Here is a 16,487-nt window from a genome sequence, read left to right on the forward strand (position 1 = left end):
GTGGAAAGAAAGAAGGAACCTTAAAACTACAACAATTTTGTATATGTATATAATGAACCACTTGATACTCTACTCAAGTTACAACATAGAGCTACCAAGAACCAAAAAGTAACACTTGAGTTATAGAATACTTTAACCAAGAACTAGATAGTTCAACCTGAGCAAGAAATTAAACCTCTATTGAGAGAGGGGAATGTTGAAAATCAAAGGACTAAACCTATTTTGGAAAAATATGTGATAAACAATCATTCACCTAAATAGATAATTAGAGACAAAAGTGATGGAGTAAAAATAAGTAGTTAAATGATATTACTTGTTTGACTTCTAATTTTACTAATTGTATTTCTAGTTGAATGGTAGTTGAATGTTGATAAGGTTTCTATGAATGTGAATTATTGGAGAAGCTGAAAAAAGATAATTGAACTAGGTGAACCGAGCAGAGTTAAGGAACAAGAAAGAGGAGTGAATCAACCAATTAAGAGAATAGAGAAAGAAGATTAGAAGATAGAGATTAGACATAGAAAAGAACCAAAAAGGAGATCTAAATAAGAAAGGTAGTGCTATACCTAAACATATCATTTTTACACTATTACTTTCTAATCATTGTAGCTTAAAATCTCATAGACCAAGTGAACCTAACAAGTTTGTGAAATCCTATATGGTGACATCAATTAATGGTATTTGTAAGTCCTTTAGAGTAGGTCAATATTTAGAAAAGATTAAGGAGTGATAAGGTCTAGATGATCTTTTGGTTAAATCCTCTAACAAAGTTACATTAACAATGTGTTGTAATCTTTAACGAGGTTGGCTCCTAATAGAGCTCACTTTAGAAGAGTGAAAAAAATTGGCCACCGGTCCTAGGTGGTTATGTTGCAAGTTGTCTTTCATGTTATTTTCATTTTACTATAAATTAGTCATGCATAATTTTATGGTCAGTAATAACTAAGTATTATTATTGTCAGTTGCCTAACACAAAATAGTGAATGAACAATTTTGAGTAAAGTGATTGAATGAGTTAAATGAGAAGATAAATGAATACACCAAGTGATAATTACTAATGATGTTTTTGAAGTTTATTTGGCACTAAATTTGTTAAAGGGGACTATAAGATAACTAAAAAATAATTGTTTCACCCCCCAACCCTCTCAGTTATCTAAAAATATGTGTCACAACATCATCAAAGGCTAACTCTATAAAATAAACAATGCAATAATATTTTATTGGTAAAAAAAAATGACAAGTATATATATACATTTAATGACTTTAAAACATCCAATTCCCTTCTCCCTATCAATTCATAGTGGCTCAACCCCTTCACATTGCCCCCTACAAATAGGTAAAGCCTAGAAGAGGAAAAGAAGATGAGAACCCATGTATAATGTAGTATCAAACATGAAAGTAATGAGTATAAAATATATATCTCATGGAGGTATCAAGGACAAATAAAATGGCTAAAAGTGTGACATCATCCACCTATCTCATCTCATCCTTAGTCATTAGTTTAATATAAAGGAGTTGCATACATGTACATAAGTGTGATAACATAAGGAGATCATGACTCTACCTACCCCTTCTCATCTCCTACATGAGATGATATAGTCTCTATAGCCATGACTTTTATATCATCATCCCTAACTACGCAATAAAAATTATAACTTATCAGGGGACCCAAGTATGAATTCTTGCATATAATGCAAGTATGGGGTACACACACATGTGAGCTACTAGCCAATGTACTTGCACCAACATCATGAGCCTGAGGAAGTAATGTTGACCTAGTCTGGGTGGCTAATAGACTACTCAATTTATAGATGACTCTAATAGCCTCTAAGATAGCCTTAGTGATGACATTACAATGTTGCACTAGAAAAGGGGGAAGACATTAGTGTGGGGCATAAGTGACAACTTTCTTGTTAGAAATAGGGAATGCTAAGAGGGGGGATGAATCAGTATTCTAAAAACTTTATCCCCAAAATGGATATAATTAATTACCTCATAAATTGAATATGAAAGTAAAATAATAATATTGAATAGTAAACATAACCATGAAATAAGAGAACTCATAACACCATATTTTGATAACTACTTGCGGAGCCTTGGCCAAGGGAAAACCCTGGTGTGGATGGTACCCAAAAAATGATCCACTAATAGAAAGTATTTGGTTAAAGACATTGACCCTGTTAGGAGTCTATTAGATTTGTATAGTCTCTAGGTCCTTGTTAGAGGACTTAGGCCTCATTTGAAGCCTCAATCCTATTAGTATTTTCTATATACAAATACAAAATGTATGCAAGATGAGCCTAATTCCCAAACATAAAAATTATAATGAAGTTATTTAACAAAAAAAGATAGATATAAAAACCTCTTTCACACTATTATTGATATCTTCAATAATCTGACATTTTCCTTTGCTACTCTATACAAAACATTGTCTCAATTTGCATATCTTTAATCATACATCATAATTCACATTTCATATATACACATCACTTGTTCCTTTTAACACACTTTTATTTCACATTTCCAAACTTTCTTTTATACCATTTCAACTACAACATTATTACCTAGTCGGCCTTCTTTCTTTTACACACTTTACAAAATACATTATTATAACTCACATAATTAGGGTTAACATCTAGGATCAAATTAAATCCTAGTTGGATAGGCTAGAGAAATCGATCCATGACATGGCCGACAATCTGGAAGACTTGTGCCAAAAGGTTGAAAAACTTGTGGAGTTCTCTACTGAAGTCATGGACTTAGTGGCCACCATATTGTATTTTCTATAGATGAAAAGGATGATAAAGACATAGGAAAAGAGAGTGAGACCACCCACTCCCTCTATAGCTTCCTAGCCGATGATTGGCTCATGAATTTGCTAGAGAAACTTGTCAAGGAGGTAGAGAAACCTTCCATGGAGGATCTTGATGAGAAGGAGGAGGAGGAGGACCTAGAGGAGAAGGAGGGGAACTATCCCCCCATTATTTATTTTATTTTATTTTTAATAATTTTATGGCTAACTATGAACTCTATGCCCTTGGTGGAACTTTTAGTTAATGTGGATATTAATCATTTTATCAACATTGCTTGCAATCTCTACTGCTAGATTATTTTTTGGCATAGTATGTATGTTAGGGATAGTATGGTTGAAACTAATACTTTGAAGTATAATTCTATGGTGTTAAACATTATGATGTTTTTGATGTCTACAAAAGGGATGGTTAGACAGTAGGGGGTAATTGTTGGTTGGTTTCCAACCCTCTATACCATGAGATCAACCCCCCTTTTTAGGTTGTGACCTAAATAAATAAAAAAAATCTATGATGTCATCTCCAATTATTTAGTAAATATTTTGTAAAAAAAAAAATCCTTAACCCAAAATACCCATTTCTTTGTTATGTTCTATTCTACCTGTATTCTATCGTAACTAGTAATCTGCTCATAACTCTATTTGTACAGTCTATAGTGACTTGTGCTCTAGCATACATCACTATAGTAGTATGTAATTCCTTCCCTTAAGTTCACATATGCTAATATATCTTCTGTGAAGTTCTCCAACCAAAACTCTATTTGTCGTGTATGTTAGTTAGACAATTCTCTAAATATGATTTCGATAGCTTAATCTTCAAGATCTATCATCCTCATACTGAAGATATGTTTCCATAAATGAAAACATCCAATGTCTTCCTTAGCCAAATTTCCAAAAATTTCGCCCTTTGGCATTGATGTCAACATGTGGGAAAATTGGCTAAGTCCCAAAAACTTATAGCATCAAAACTTTACAAAATTTGGCCTTCAATTTTTTTTCAAAATTAAAAACTTATGGATCATTATATTTAATCATCTTTCCTTATATCTCCAAATTACATTCATTATGTAATTCCCTCTTTGACTAATATTCCTTTCGTACATAGGTAAAAATTCATACATTTCTGATCATACATCTATACAACTTCTATACAATTTTCCTTACCTTACTCCCTTCCCCCCTTTGAGATCAATGAAAAAGGTGCCAAAACTTATTTACAAGTTAAAATTGTATGACCTCTAATTCATGCTAAATTTGAGATTATAGATATGAAATCTATAAACCTTTTCTTCAAGCTCTCAAATTTTTCCTTAGGTTTCCTTTATTGCCTCTGATATATTGAGAAACATGCATAGGCCATAGGATACCACCTCAACTACATTCAATACTATATATGTATACAAATTTGTCATAAGATGTCTTGGTTGCAAGACATTCCTTAAGATGTTTCTACAAATTACTAAGCTCTAGTATTAAATGTTCTTTCAATAAAGAGAACCTCTTAATCACTATAGCTTTTCTCATCTCAATGCTCCTTATATCATCATGTTCCTGTGCAATGTCTCCCTCTAAATCTTCAATTTTTGTGTCAGGCTATTGCAATCTATTTGATAGAAAATGTAGCTCATTTAGTTTGACACTGAACTCATTATTAATATCTTGTATGTAATTGTATGACAAGATGCATTGTCCATACAATTTTCTACCTTCTGCTAAACATATTCTCAGCTCCTTGGTGCAAGCATCAAGTAGTTGTAGGTCATTCCTCACATTTATGCATATAATGTCAAACAACTATGCATCATGCTTGATCTTTGCTTGACTAGCTACTACCTCTGCTAATTATGTATGTTCACTATCAAATGTACTTATCAATTTTACTACTCTTTCTTGAGAGTAAGTATCTGATATTTTAACATATATAACTTCTTTTAGTTTGTTCGAAACTTCACTTAATGTTCTTTCCAAGATTTTGACCCTTTTGTTATTTTCAAATAACTTACTCAAACATAAAATCAAACCTTTCTAATCATCATCATTAGTAAAGTTTTCCAGTGATGTTACTAAGGGCAGCTTCCCTTTCTTCTGCTTTTATTCTTCTTCTTTCTTCTTTTTCTTTTCTTCTTCTTTCTTTTTTTTCTCTTCTTTTTTTTTCTTTTTCTCTTCCTCTTCATTTTTCTTTTGTTCCTCTTTTAATTTCTTCCTTTCTTCTTTAATTTTCTTCTTCCCTTCCTCAATTCTCTTTTTTTCTTCCTCCTTTTTCTTTCTTTCCCCTTTTTCTAGTCTTTTCTTTTCATCTTCTTCTTTATTTTTCTTCAGCTCATCCTCTTCAATCTTTTTCTTCTTCTCATCCTCTTCAAGTTTCTTTTTCTTTTCCACTTCTAACCTTTCTTCCTCTTTATTTCTCTTCTTATCTTCTACTTCTTTCTTCTTATTATTTTATTCTTCCTTTTTCTTTTTCTTCTCTTCTTCTTCTTCTTTATTTTTGGAGATGGTTTACCTCACCAAATTTCCAACATTAGTGCCATAGTCTTTGAATGGATCATTTTTAGTATCTAAAGTAATCCTTGTATTGTCCACTTTCATGGTATTAGTACTAATGGAGACTTGCAGAGTTGACTTTGTCGTCAATGTGGCCATTGTAGTCTATGTCTTCTCTATTTTTTTGATCTCTATAGGTGTTTCCTTTTCATTTTCCATAGGGATTTCTCCCCCTAAATCTCTACTAGCTTGTGGAATTCTAGATGTGGATGTCATGAATTTCACAATCGATGATTATGTTTCTTTATTTACATCTTCATAGTTACCACCCATCAACAAAATTTCTCTCCTTATTTTTCTCAAAAAAGGTTCAATACCTTTCACTAATCTATCCGTATCATTATCACTATTAACTTTGCATTATTTTTTGGCCATATTTTCTTTGATTCTTGTATCTTCATCTACTATTCTTCTCTTAATTAGTCTATTATACAAGTCTTGTGGAATATCTTTTTGTATACCCTCAAATCTCTTATTTTCTAAGATCATATGCCTAACTATAACATTCTCTAGTTGCAATATATCTATATTGCTATGCAAACTATAATATTTATTTAACTATTAAAAATTACTATTATCAATGATGCACACATTTAGATTTTGTATTTTGGTTTCCAAGGCTTCTTACCCAAAGTTTTCCTTTCTTATGCTTCAACTTTCTCAAAATGATTTTATTTTTTCTTCTATCTCTTCTTCATCAAATTCATCTGACTCAATTACCTATAATGTTTTTCTTCTATTACTAGGACCACTAGACATCTACTTAGTCATGTTCTTTGGTTGTGGCTTATCTAGTACTTGCTTAACTTCTATCAGTCTAGCTAACCTTCTAGTGCAAGGAGTGGTTATAGTTTGTACTTTTGTTATGTTGACCTCCTCTTCACTCTTATCCTTCTCTACTAATCATACAATAGTAGGTTGTACCTAAGAAAGTGCAACATATGGTATTTTTGATGCAGTTTCTTGGGGTTCTACAAAAATTATTCCTTCTAAGGGTCTTGCTATTGCAAGTGGTGTCACATACATAATTCATGCCTAACCACTCTGCCTCATACTAGTGAATTTTTATCTCACTATTGCTACTTATTCTAGAGTTTTTTAAGCTTCCTCCGTGATTTTATTAATTGTATCCTCTACTTTCTTCTTTGAAGATTTCTCAAGCTAAGCTTGAGTAGTTTCTTGCATAATTTCTTCATAGGTTTCAAACCTATTGAATTCATCATCTCTTGCTAATTTTAGAATTACTTCTACATATCCTTCTAATTACTCCTCAATAACCTCATAACCAACTGATTCAACATAATTCATTCTTAGTTCAATTGGTTCTATGTAGTTAAAATTATTATCAACCATGAATTATATATTGTTCTTGAATTTCCTCACAAGTGAAGGTGGGATTCTATACCTTTATCTCATTTCTTCTTAGAATGTCTTTACAACATTGTTGTCAACCTTATCAACTAGATGGGTTATAAACAAATTAGTTATCTTTGCAATTGTTCTCTTATCACTGTTAATTAGGAAAAACACAGATAAGAATTGAAATCTCTTAATTAAATGGAAAAACATATAAAGGATCAGGGATCTAAATTTGAATTTACTATTTATTTTTCTTTATCCTTTCCAAGTTCTCTATCAATAACACTCTCAAGATTTCACACATGTTGACCTTAACTCTTTCCACACACATCTTGTAAACCACATGTATAAAACTTGCTACCATGTTATCCTCTCTAGAACTATCACATATATTGGATGCCATGATTCTACATACAAATCTTACATCATGTTACTTTATCTTGCTTATCACAATTCCTCTTCCATTGTATTCAAACTTGGTATTTTCTAGCACAAGTTTCTTCACATTCTTTTCATTGAATGGAATTGATACTTCATTGCATAGGCTAGTCACCTCATGAATTAGGTTAGCTAATATTCCTACAACATTATCTCTTGATTAGAATTCCTCGTCATGAATCCTTCTCAATATAACTTTTTTTCAATCCTCATTGTCAAAGTCATGTGAAAATAGGATTTTAATCATTTCATTATGTTCTAGGTATTCATAACCTATTTTAAGTCTCATGTCATGGTTGTAAATGCAATCAAATTCCTTTGATATGCTACCTTCACCTACTTTTTCAAACTTACTTTTTAGATAGCTTCTTACATTTTCTAACTATAACATTCCTTTTGTAATAGAAAAAAAATGCTATCGGAGGGTTTTCCTCTAAGGGTTCAATAGGTTTAATCTTGATCTTAGGTTTAACCTCAAATTTTACATTATGAATCAAACTCCTATCCATGTATATCACAAATTCTAAATTCAAATTCATAGATAAAACTTTCAAAATTCGTTATATACCTCAACTTCATTGAACTAGGGTTTCTTCTACTGACACACAAAAACTCTTTCAATTTCACCTTAAACTCTCTCCAAAGAACTTCTTTAACTCTTTCACATTTTAATGATGCTCCAACAATCTATTTCCAACCTTAAATTCCTTCCAATTTACTACTTCATCAATTGCGCGAGTATGCAATCACCAAAAAGTTGTCTCTAGTTACCAAGAAACTTGATTTCTTTTGTGCACTCACATACAATATCCAAATCATATACACTCTTAACCACAGCTTCAAGAAGTTATATTGTACCTTAAACTAATTGTACAATCCTTATCTCTCTCTATGTCATCTTGTTTACCTTTTTTATGCTTGATCTCTTATCTAAAGTACTTAATTCAAGTAAGATGAATATAATACAATTGTTGACTTCAATCTTCCTTTAGGTGCTTCAAATAAATGCTCTTCCAATACTACATGTGAACTAGATGGATCTTTTTCATTGACAAATACCTCTTTGAATTCTTCTACATGTTGCTTTAAGCTTTCTTTTTTATTGTCATTGCTACTATATTTTCTTTTGACATTCATGTTCATATTTCTTCTAAAGTTCGGATTGTTGTTGATGTTCCTCATGTACATTCTATAAAATATTTCTATATGCAAAAATTTGTTACATAACTGACATACTGGTGCATTGTTTACAAATCTAGGTCTAGGTTGGTTTATAGGTGCTTTATAATTTCTAGCAATGTCTCCAAAGTTGTTACACTTGTAACACACAATATTTTTGTCCTCCATTATTTCCTTTATTGAATCTCCTTCTTTCTCTTGGAGGGTTAGTACCTCTAAACATTCTACTATTACTACTATTGTTATCAAAGTTAAGTTTCTTTCAATTGACTACTCTATGACCAAATCCATGACAATTATAACAATAAAAATCACTAACATATTTAAATGGCTTACCTATACATTCCCTTTTCATATGACCAATTTCAATACATGTATAGCATCTATCTATCTTTGAATCCATAACTCACTTCCTTAGTTGACTCAATTTTCTCAGATTACTTAGGTTAATTAGTTTATTTAGGTTGATTTAATTTTTCAATCTCCTTGGGTGTATTACCAAATTGATTTGACTCAACCTTGTTTGGGTCTTCTTCCTCTTGCATAGGCTAATGAACTTCAGGACTAGGTCCTTTTCTAGCTTCAGATTTCTTAGCTAATTTTTCTCCAATAAAATATCCAAGACTGGTCTTATCATAAGAAGGTCTATGAAAATACATTTTTTCATCAATCTTCTCACTACCAAAATAAATTTTCTAATTGTTTCTTAGTTTGGGTTAGCTCTCCTTTCATAATAGTGTTGTAATTTTCAAGTTCTACATACCATAACTTGGTAGATTCAAGATTAGATGTAACTTTTGTAAGATGGGATCCTAGATCTGCATTCTTAGATTTCATATTTGACTCAATTTTACTATCATCTTTCTTTAAGATCAATTTCAGATTAGTAATCTTCATTTCATGCTTCAGGATCTCATTTTATTTCTACAATCTCAAAACTTCATCTCTATCCTTGATTCAATCTTTAGACTCCTATTTGAACTTTGGATAGTCAATCTTGTCTTTTAGATTTTTAATTTAGTTTTTTTTCATTTTCCTATCTTTCTTTAAAGTTATCTCTTTCTTTAATGAGAATATCAATCTTTTCAAGATCCTTTCCCCCAAAAAACAACCATACAGTAGAAACACAAAAACAATGCAAGATCTGATACCAAATCACAACTCTTTATTCATAAAATAACTAATTATATGCAATGTGTTAGATTGTAAGGCCTTCCCTCTTAAAGCCAAATACAAAAAAAGTAATAATTATGTAAGATCCCTAAAGATCCAATCCAAACCCTAGCTAATCTAGATCTACACTTTGGTAGAAAACTCAAAGGAAGATCTAAACTTTTTCTCACAAGCCCACCAAGAAATCTCCTTGTTTCCCAAGCCTTAGCTACTAGCTCTTCTCAAAATTTTCTCTTCTACCACCTTCTCTTCTCCAAGATGGATGAATAATTATAATCCTATTGTAAACTACCTCACACTCGGTGCTCTGTCCATAGACTCAGGAAAAACTCTCTAGACTCACTCCTCCAAATGAATGAATAAATGACTAAAGACTTCACCACACCCCCTACCTATACCCAACTAAGCCACAAGTTGGCCTAGTAAGCTACAAATTAAATAACCCTTACATTAATTACATGTAGAGCCACAAGTTGGTCTCCTACAAAAATTAAATACCAAAATCCTTAAAAGGCTTAGAACACTTATTAAATATATCAAAAAAAATAACCAAGACCCAAATAAATGAAATCCCAAATGCCTTAAAAGGCTTACAAAACTTATTAAATACATCAAAAAAATTAACCAAAACCCAAATAAATTAAATACCAAATTCCTTAAAAGGCTTAAAACACTTATTAAATACATAAAAAATAATTAACCAAGACCCAAATAGGTCAACACAACTCCACCAAAATCATTCCAACATGTAGGTTGGAAAACTATCCTAGGATGCTCTTTCATCAATTTCATCCCCAATTAGTTAAATAATTATTTCATAAAAAAGTTAGTTCCTTAAACCCAAAATACCCATTTCTTTATTATGTTTTGGTCTACCTGTATACTATTGTAACTGGTAATCTACTCATAACTTTGTTCGTATAGCTTTTTCTAACTTGTGCTCTAGAATACATCATCATAGTAGTTTTTACTTCCTTCCCTTAAGTTTTCACTTGCTAATATAGCTTCTATGAATTTCGCCAACTAGAACTCTATATATCTTGTATGATACTTACACAATTTTATAAGTATGAATGCCATAACTTAATCTTCAAGATCTCCCATCTTCATACTAAAGATATGTTTCCATAAATAGCAACATCAAATGTCTTCCTTAGCCAAATTTCTAATATTTCTTCTATTTGGTAAATTTTATATCCTGTGGAGCTCATCCTTCTATGCCCATGTTGGGCCTAATACTCCAGTAATTCAATTTGTGCCCTTTCACAAACTAAACATACAATTTTCTCAACAAATAGAAGGGAACCAATTGTTGTAATAATAAGGTAGGCTAGGTTACTAAGAGGGGAGGGGTGAATCAAGAACAAAGAAAAATTCTAACTTAATTCACCAATTAATCCTTCATATATTATTCTAATCTAATTGTATGCATGAAAGAATGAAAGCAACAAAACATTCATAAAATTTGACACAAGATATGGTGACCTAAAAACCTTCCAAATAGAAAGTAAAACTAAGGTGGGGATGGTGCCCACAACCTTTATTATTGTATTATAAATTTGGCCTACTAAGGCTTACAATTGGTCACTTCTAATGACATGCCCCATTGGGAGCAATAAGGACTATTAGTCCACCTTGTGAAGAGATTTTACAAACATAGAATGAAGTATGCACTCTATTAGGAGATTTAACAAAATAATGTTAAGTCCACTTGGTTAAAGGATTTGATGAATGCACCTATTAGAATAAATCAGTGGTTGATCTCTGATTTTCTAAATGAGATTCATTAAATTGCAATGATCATCTAACTATGATAGATAAGTCTCTGCTATACCTTATACTACTTGCAGCCTTTGTTTAAATCACACTCATTTGTTTCTTACTTCTTCACATACATATTACATTTGGATATGATATAATACATTACATATATACCAATCTACTTAATTACTTGCTGGAGTTGTCTACAATACCAAATTCATCATAATCCACAAAGTCAGCCCATTGTTGTAACTCAGGTTCTAAAGACAATTCAATGATGTTCTCACACTTGGAAAACATTGTCAACACTTAGAAAACTTAGGCACTGAGTTGAAATTGAATCTTAATCCATAATGATCACTTCAAGTAGAAGGAACTTAGTTATCACTATATGACTCGATGAACACTAAGTAACTTGGTAGATACTCAAATGCCCAATTGACACTGTGATGCTTAGTTAATACTGAATTCACATCATTAACACTACAAGCTTAGTAAAAACTAATATACTAGGTTAAAACTATAGAGCTTGGTTAACACTAAGATCTTCATCACTTCTACTAGAAAGCTCAGTAGACTTTGCAATGCTCAGGTAACACTATGCTTTGCCTTTGAAGCTTGGTAGATATTGTGGAACTCAAAAAGCACTACAATCTGTCTTAGATGCTTGGTAGACACTATGAATCTCAATATGAACTGCAATCTGACTATTTAGCTTAGTAGAAAATGAAACCAACTAAATGTTAAGTCACTAATAGACAAATTGACCTTAATTTCAACAATCTCCCCCTTTGGCATTAGTGAAAAAATACTTATCATATCAAACATCTAAATTCTCAAAATTATAAATCAAAAAACTTTCCTTATCAACAATATGGATCTTCAACTTGGCTTTAACTAGTGTCTAATGATGTAGATTAGTAACCTCTTACTCTACTTTTTACTTTTTTTTCAAAATTTCTTTTGTAAACATACTTTCTACTAAACTATACATGTGTTTTACTCCCCCATACATATATCTCTCCCCCATACATATATCTAAAGTATGCTAATTTTTTCTATACATATAATATTCTCCCCCTTTTTGACATAAATGCCAAAGGTATAGAATATTTACAAGTTAATACCAAAATGTGACAAGAAATTATTGTGTACCTTCAAAATTATTGCAATGGTCTTGTTCCATTTCTCTTTCAATAACTTAGATGCATGCAAGGCTATCTATACCTCTATTGAAAGTTCCATCATAATGTCAGCTATGGAGAAGTTATTGTCATGGATCAATGTCTTTGCATATGCAATGTGCTTTTGTAGTGCATCCATGTTAGGAAGGATCATGCCTTGGATTTTTGCAAGTGTAGCTCTAGTTCTAGCTTCTTCACTTAACAATTCTTCTTAGAGATCTATCAAGTACTTGATCTTTGTAAATTGTGTAAAACTACAACTAGGATCAAGTGACAATTCATGTGCACTTGCCTTCATATCTTCATCTATCTTGGATAGTTTATCCTTAGCTCCTTAATAAATATAGATGTTTCACTCAACTTGACAAACAAAAAAATAACATTATTTACATAAGTTTCAAGTGTAGTAAGAATAGTAGATAATTCTACTTGATTAATAGCTATTTTTTGTCCTACTTGCTCCAAAACTTTGTTTTCAAATTTTCTTTCTTCCCTCTGCATAATTTTTTCTTGTCCATTTAGTTCTTCATTATATTTATGGACAATTTCAACCAATTGATCCAAAATAGGTTGTTTCTCATCAACCTCAATACTCAAAGCATCAACAAATATGATCTTGATATCTTCAAGTACCTAGTTTTCTTTTCTCTCTTTAAGATTTTTTTGCCTTGCTCTTTTCTTCTAGAGCTCACCAAGAGTATCCATGTGATCAAGAGTTAGATTGGAAAGATCCCAATTTAGTATTACAATGTCCTCTACTAGATCAATTCCTTCCTTAGAGGTTTCAACCTCTTGACCCTTTTCCTTATGAATAACAAAGGAAACAATTTCTTTTTCATTATTCAAAACTTTAGTGCTCAGCTAAGATCGAGTCTCAACTATCATTGCACTAGCCATGGTGGAAACAATAGTAGAAATAATGCTAATGTAGGAATAGTAGAAATAACACTAATAGTAGGAATATGTTATTATTGCTTGGTAAATCCTAATGCAAGAATGATCTAAGCTTGTTGCTTGGTAGATGAAGTGTTAGACACTTCACTCATTGAAGTACTCAGTAATGATGCTCCAGAGATTGGTAGAGTTCTTGGTGTTGTAGATTTGACCACAACCCACTTGGTAGAAGCCTTCTCAGAGCTAGATTGCACTAAGGCTTTTCTTAGAGGGTGAGGTAGAGATTTCATAACCTCTTCTATTATCTTCTCTACATCAGTATCCTCAATACTTTGAATTTCTAGAATACTTCCTCCTATAGCTTCTTTTTCTTCTTCCTCATTAGCATCATCAATATCTATATTTCTATTTCATCATCTCTTATTTGTGTATCCTCTTCTGTCATCTTCTTCACCATCATTATCATCTATTTGCACAACATGGTCACTAGGCTTATGCAACCCATAGATTTTTTTTCATGCAATAGTGTTGGACTTCACCACAAATTCTATGTCCTTTGACAAGATCAAAAATGTATTCAATTTTGGAGTAAGCTTCTGCTCATTTTTCTTCAATGATTCCTTGACTTCCTTATCTGACATATTAGGCATAAGTTGCCTCAAGGTCTATTCTTTGATGTCCTTAGCAACATTGAGTGCATTCTCAAAAAACTATTGTAACTACTTTTAGGATATTTTCAAGAACTTTTTTGACTAGTTCATCACGGGAATACTTCCATTTTTTCATCTATACCACTAGGGCATCTTCAATTTGTTTCTTCTCTATTACACTCTTGGCATCATACTTAAGTGATTTGAAGGATGTCATGCCTCCTCCTTATTTTAGTCTTTTCAACCTATCTTCAAAGGTAGGGGAAATCTTCTAAAGTATGATCTAATCTACTTCATCATCATTACCCAACTTTAGTTTCCTCCTAGATTTGGTGGATCTCCTTGTAACCGTAGTAGGGGAAGACTTTGCAAGATTTTTTATTATAACCTTACCTTTCTTCTTGAAAGGCTCCTCTTCCTTAATTTTTCTTCCTTTGTATTCTCTTCTTCATCTTTATCTTCAATTATGTCATCTCCCTTACCTTTCGTGAGCATGAGAGGAGAGCTTGATGACTTGGTGTTCTTCATGATTTTCTCTATCCTCTTTCTTCCTCTATTCACTACCTAGGGTAGCTTAATTTCAAATTCAATCCTGGCCTTTTCCTCCTCATATGTACCAAAATATGTAGCCTTGGGATCCATAGGCTCATTCAAGAGAGCCTCAATTATGTCTTTGGTGTCATCAATGTTTATCTCATAACCCAAAGGTTTTACCCATGCCACTCTTGGCCTGATTGCTTGGATGTGAATGTTGTCATAGTCTACTAGAAAATAGATATCTTGCTCATAGTCTTCTACTAATTTTTTAGGAATCTTGTATTAGCTTTTCATTTTCTCTTTGAATGTTTCATAGTAGGAATCCATTATACTTGCAAAATTTTATTTCATCTCTGCTATGAACTCATTAATTTGATATAATACTAGTGTATCTTTCTTCCATACTATGGTTCCTTTAGAAGGGAAAAAATTTTGAATATAGAAGAATAAATAGGTTAAAAGAGAACCAAACTTACATGGATTGTTCTTGGAGACTCAGATACTCCACATTTTTTTTCCTAATTAACTCAGTAGTAGCTCAACAAGGTCAAAAGATAGATTTTTTTCACCACCTTCAGCACTATGTCAATTGCTTCACATAGAATGGTGCTTAGTCTACTTGAGCTATATATCTTGTGAGTAATCATATGTATCCCAAATTTGATTTCCATGTCTATTACTCAATTAAGCTTCATTCCTCTTCCATTGCACTTCGCAAGAGTTCTCTTTGCTAGTTCAACCTGACTGAGGGTTTTCATGGTCTTAGCTTTATTCAACATTGGAAACTTGGTAATCATGTGTATCATCTTCTTTGTGATTTGGATAGGGTGATCCAACCACAAATGTATTTCATGAACTCTACTTCAAATGTATCTAATCCATTTCCCTTGAAAATCTCTTGGTGTATGCATAATGTGTGTTAAAATCTTCGTCTCCAAGTGTTTATGCTAAGATTTTAAAGAACCATCCACACATAATTCATTGAATGTCTAGTTCATTTCTAAGGTTCCAAGCTCTTGAATTGAACAATGATAAAATGACCTAATATCATGAATTATAAGTACCTTCAGAGGGATTTGTGACTACACTTCAACTGGGTCAAGTGACTCTGTAATTGTTGGTGTCAATTTGAATGTGGGAGCCTTGCAATCCACTCCATGAATAAACTTCTCTAAACCCTTTTCACTTTTCTTCTTGAAGATGCCATTTGCTTGATTAATTCTTGAACATGAAAATAATTTTTACCAATTACTACAAATTGCTTAGGGGCTCTGAAATTGCTCTTCAGTCTTAGCTCTATTTAATTCATGGTGAAATGATATGCTCAAATTTCTTATTTTAACAAAATTATCTTTACAATTTCCATTAATGCTTCGTATAAATGTTTGTTTGGTGACAGGTTGTCCTCCACTAAGTTTGGTCTTTGTGGCTTGGAAGACACCTTCAGCTCACTAAGGTCTCTTGACTTGGCAAGAACTACCAACTCAGAGAGAAATTCAAACTCAGTAAGGTTACCACCACTCGGTCTAACCTTGGTACTCAATAGAGTTACCAACTTGACATTTGCAACCACAACTCACTAGGTCTAGTGCATCCTAACCTTTCTCGTTAAGGTCTTGTAACTCAACCTTGCTTAGTAAGGTCTTTCTCTTCCATCCTCACTCAGTGATCCTTGTGCATCTTAAATATTGATATGGATCTTTTTTCTTGCCAACTAGAACTGATGTTAGTTGAATTCTTGCAAACCTTAGTTCTAGTAATCTTCATGTATGACTAATTTGAAATGATTGTGCCACCCAACTCATTGACTTGGGTATCAACAACTTTAGGACTTTGGCTTGAATTCTCTAGAGATTTCTGCACCCATTGTTGCTTTATTTGTTTTCTGATATTGTTAGCCTTTGCTTTATTTTTATCTTCAATTATACCTCTATTCATATAGTTCTTGGCAAGATGTCCAAG

This window comes from Cupressus sempervirens, chromosome 7 (assembly GCF_028749045.1).
Source record: "Cupressus sempervirens isolate cs-2001-9-10 chromosome 7, ASM2874904v1, whole genome shotgun sequence".
In the NCBI taxonomy this organism is placed as follows: Eukaryota; Viridiplantae; Streptophyta; class Pinopsida; order Cupressales; family Cupressaceae; genus Cupressus; species Cupressus sempervirens.